Source organism: Carlito syrichta, unplaced genomic scaffold, assembly GCF_000164805.1.
Source record: "Carlito syrichta isolate Samal-C Ts95f unplaced genomic scaffold, Tarsius_syrichta-2.0.1 Scaffold106724, whole genome shotgun sequence".
Classification (NCBI taxonomy): Eukaryota; Metazoa; Chordata; class Mammalia; order Primates; family Tarsiidae; genus Carlito; species Carlito syrichta.
This window is the reverse complement of record NW_007050820.1, coordinates 138,161-142,710: the sequence shown is the minus strand read 5'-3', so window position 1 is coordinate 142,710 and position 4,550 is coordinate 138,161. Positions and strand designations below refer to the sequence as shown.

Below are 4,550 nucleotides of genomic sequence, written 5' to 3'. Positions count from 1 at the left end.
CCACCCCAGCGTCAACCTGCTGGGCTCCAGTGATCCTTCTGCCTCAGCTTTCCAAGTAGCTGGAACTACAGGTGTGTGCTACCATGCCTGGCTTATTTTTTAATTTATTGTAGAGATGAGATCTCACCAAGTTGCCCAGGCTAGTCTTGAACCCCTGAACTCAGGCAATCCTCTTGCCTCGGCCTCCCAAAGTACGGGATTACAGGTTTGAGTCACTGTGCCTGGCTAATTTTTCCTTTTTAAACATTTTTTGTGTTGCTCAGGCTGGTCTTGAATTCTCGGCCTCAAGCAATCCTCCCACCTCAGCCTCCAAAATACGGGATTTAGAGGCATGAGCCACCTTGCTTAGCCCTCTCTCCAGCTCTTTTCTAAGGGTGCCTGGGGTGGAGAAGAAGGAAGAGATTGTCCTACAGCCAGCTGCCTCAGGAAGGGCACTGTGGTCATCAGTTGTCCATGGAGCCAAGGACTAACCTTTCATCTAAAGGATGTGGCCTCAGTGGGCAACTGTGGCTCTTTCCTCAACAATCAGCTCTCATGTGAGGTTTTCCTGCTCATGGAGACCCTGGCCCACCTGCATTATAGCTCCTGGCAACCTCTGGCAGGGACCCCACAGCAGGCAGGAACTTTCTGGGGCTTTCTGGGCTCTAGTTCCCCTGCCCCATTCCCCTTTCCCCACCATGAAGACCTCAGCGCCTGTTGGATTCTGAGCATCAGGCTTGCAAGTCTCAGTCTGTATCCTCACAGACTAAAGTCTTGAGGGAAAAAGTCTTATTCCTTCAGCTTCGTAAGTGACTAGCTCCACGAACTGTGGACCTGTGGGCGTGCGTCAGCACCTGTGGGGTGACTGCATCTACCCTTCACTGCCACTTCCACCAACCTCCAGGACAAGACTTCACTTTCCTCAACGGCGCCTGGCCTGTGAGTTCTCCCTTGGTCCTGTTTCCTGTGGTCATCTTGGCAACTGTACATCCGTGTTGATAATGAATTAGTGAATTCATTCATTCAATGAAACAACGATTGAGCAGCTACTAGAAGCTGCTACGCATGAATAGAAATAATACTATTGGCTGGGCTCGGTGGCTCAGCCTATAATCCCGCGCTTTGAGAGGCTGAGGTGAGTGGATTGCCTGAACTGGCGGGTTCGAGACCCTCCTGGGCAACTTGGCGAGACCTCATCTCTACAATAAATCAAAAAAAAAAAAAAATTAGCCGGGGATGGTAGCGCATGCCTGTTATTCCGGCTACTCGGAAGGCTGAGGCGGAAGGATCGCTGGAGCCCAGCAGGTCGAGGCTGCGGTGGCTGGGAGCGGCCACTGCACTCCCGTCTGGGTGGCAGAATGAAACTCCAACTCAAAAAAAAAAAAAAAAGACATAATACTACTATTATTAGTGGCAATGATGATGATATTGATAACACTCAATGAGCACTGTGTGGCAAACCTAGTACTGAGCACTTTATGAGTGTTAACATTATTTCTTTGTAACAACCTTGAGGGCTGATGTTATTACTATCCCTGACATACAGATGAGGCAAGTAAGGCCCAGGGAAGTTAGGTAATTTGTCCAATATTACACAGTGACGGGTAAAACCAAGATTCAGCTGGGCTCGGTGGCTCAGCCTGTAATCCCGCGCCTTTGGGAGGCTGAGGTGAGTGGATTGCCTGAGCCCGAGGGTTCGCGACCCGCCTGGGCAAGCGATACCTCATCTCTACAATAAATCAAAAATATTAGCTGGGCGTGGTAGTGCGCGCCTGTAGTTCCAGCTACTTGGAAGGCTGAGGAAGAAGGATCGCCGGAGCCCAGCAGGTCGAGGCTGCGGTGGCCAGGAGCGGCCACTGCACTCCAGTCTGGGTGACAGAGTGAGACTCCAACTCAAAAAACAACCAAACAAAAAAAACCACCAAGATTCAAAAGGAGCTCTGATATGGCAGTGTAAACTATAGTCCATCAAGAGGGAAAGTGGCTGGGTGCAGTGGCGCAAGCCTGTAGTCCCAGCACTTTGGGAGGCAGAGGTGGGAGGATTGCTTGAGGCCAGGAGCTCAGGACCAGCCTGGGCAACATAGTGAGACTTCATTTCTAAAAAAATTAAAAATTAGCTAAGTGTGGTGGTGCATACCTGTAGTCCCAGCTACTTGGGAGGCTGAGGTGGGAGGATTGCTTGAGGCCAAAAGCTGGAGGCTGAATTGAACTATGATTGCACCACTGCTCTCCAGCCAGGGCAGCAGAGTGAGATCCTGTCTCAAAACAGAACAAAACAAAACAGAAGAAAGAAGGTAATGATTTACCCCACATTCCAGTGTTGGCTGAGCCCTCTGTGAACCCTTCCCTAATCCACATGGTCAGCACCTCTCTATCCACTGCCTTCCTTGTCCCCAAAGACACTACTCGTGTATTTGCACAGCGTCACCTCTTCTAGAAACTTCTGCCTCTGCCCCTGGCTCCTCTCTGCCGTACCTCCCCTGCCTCGTTCTGTCTTGGGTCCTAGGATGCTACTACTACATTGTGTGCCCTGTTCTGTCATCTTTGCATGCCCAGGGCCAGGGGACAGGGTCTGCCTCGTAGGCCACTCCACTCGTGGGACGAAAGGCGGAGGTATCCCCATCCTGTGTAGCATGTTGGCTGCGCATCTTCTGCCTGCCCTGGGGGGTCCTGACTCCTAGAACCGGGCTCAGCACCGCACGGGGGATAAGTGTTTAACACTGATGAGTGTGTCTTAAATCTCAATCAAGTACCCCATCAACATTTGCTCATCTCTCAGACTAAGTGATTCACAGCTGATTCCACAAAACCATAGGATCGATCGACTTATTATTTTTTTTGGGGGGGGCGGTTGGAGTCTCACTCTGTCGCCCAGACTGGAGTGCAGTGGCCGCTCCCGGCCACCGCAACCTCAACCTGGTGGGCTCCGGGGATTCTTCCACTTCAGCCTTCCAAGTAGCCAGAACTACAGGCATGCGCTACCATGCCCGGCTAATTTTTAATTTATTGTAGAGATGAGGTCTTGCCAAGTTGCTCAGGTGGGTCTCGAACCCGCAGTCTCAGGCAATCCACTCACCTCAGCCTCCCGAAGCGTGGGGTTACAGGCTGAGCCACCAGGCCTGGCTGATCGACTTATTTTAAATTTTATTTATTTGAAAGATGTGGGGTACATTCGGAATTAGGTATACAAGTGGTCATCGTACAGGTAAAGTTTGGGCCTCCCTTTGGCCTCCACTTCACTGGGTTTGAGATCAGGTATTCTTAAGTTACCCTTATTGATGTTATGTGCACCCCTCCCCCTGCCGCCTTCCCTGGCGGTGCCTGCTACTGTCAATCCCTTTCTTACAGTATTATGATAATTGTTCAGGGTCTGCTTATGAGTGAGAATATGTGGTACTCAGTTCTTTGTTTCTGTGATAGATCACTGAGTATTATAGACTCTAAATCCATCCAAGTTTCTGGGAAGTCCATAAATTTGTCCTTCCTTATGGCTGCGTAATATTCCATTGTGTATATGCACCACCTTTTTTTATCCAGTTCCATTTCAGTGGGCAGGATGGTTGGTTCCATGTTTTTGTTACAGTGAATAGTGCCGCAATAAACATGCGTGTGCAGGTATCTTTTGGGTAGAATGATTTGAGTTCCTCTGGGTATATTCCCATTACGGGGATTGCTGGGTCATATGGAAGGTCAAGTTCTAGTTCTTTTAGAAACTGCCACACTGTTTTCCAAAACCACAGGATTTAAACAGGATCCTCCTAAAAACATCTGGGTGGCAGTACTAGCAATTTAGAAGTTGACTCATCTCTCCACTTTGGTTCCAGGTCTCAGTCCTAGGACAAGGGTCGGGGCTGTGACATCTAGGTGGAACTTACGTGGAAGTGGGAAGTTGGCACACATGATGCCACAGCATCGCAGTGCCTGGTGTAGGGTCGTTGGTTACATGGTGGGGAGGACAGCCTCTGAGGACACTCACCCACGGGTCCCCTGGGGATAAAGCCCTGGGCTGGTGAAGCTGGCTGTCATGTTTGAGAGGCACAGGCTTTGTGTTCTCCTGTTGGATTCAGGCAGACATGCTCAGTGGGTCTGTGTGTGGCTTTGGAGTCTCATGGACCAGGCTCACGGTGCCAGCTGTCCCTTGTTGACTGTGGCACCTTGGACATGGCTCCTTGTCTTTCTAAGACTCAGTTTCCTCAACTATAAAACGGGATGCAACCACAACGTTGTACCTACTTTCTAAGCTTGTATCATTCTGTCGACCAGGCTGGAGTGCAGTGGCATGATCATAACTCATTGTAACCTCAACCTCCTGGGCTCAAGCGATCCTCCTAACTCAGCCTCCTGAAGTGCTAGAATTACAGGCGTGAGCCACTGTACCCAGTCCTGTTGTGTCCCAAACAGCTGCTTTAAACACCCTAATTTTTAAAAATAGGGGAACCAGCTGGGCTCGATGGCTCAGTCTGTAATCCTGCGCCTTGAGAGGTTGAGGTGAGCGGATTGCCTGAGCCCGCGGGTTCGAGAGCCGCCTGGGCAACTTGGCGAGACCTCATCTCTACAATAAATCAAAAATC

General features: G+C 50.2%; 1 protein-coding gene across 1 annotated transcript in view; it reads right to left on the bottom strand.

Annotated features, from left to right (window-relative positions):
* LOC103269905 (growth/differentiation factor 3-like) overlaps positions 1 to 4,550 on the bottom strand; it is a 149,495-nt gene that overhangs the window by 140,527 nt on the left and 4,418 nt on the right. The window lies entirely within an intron of this gene.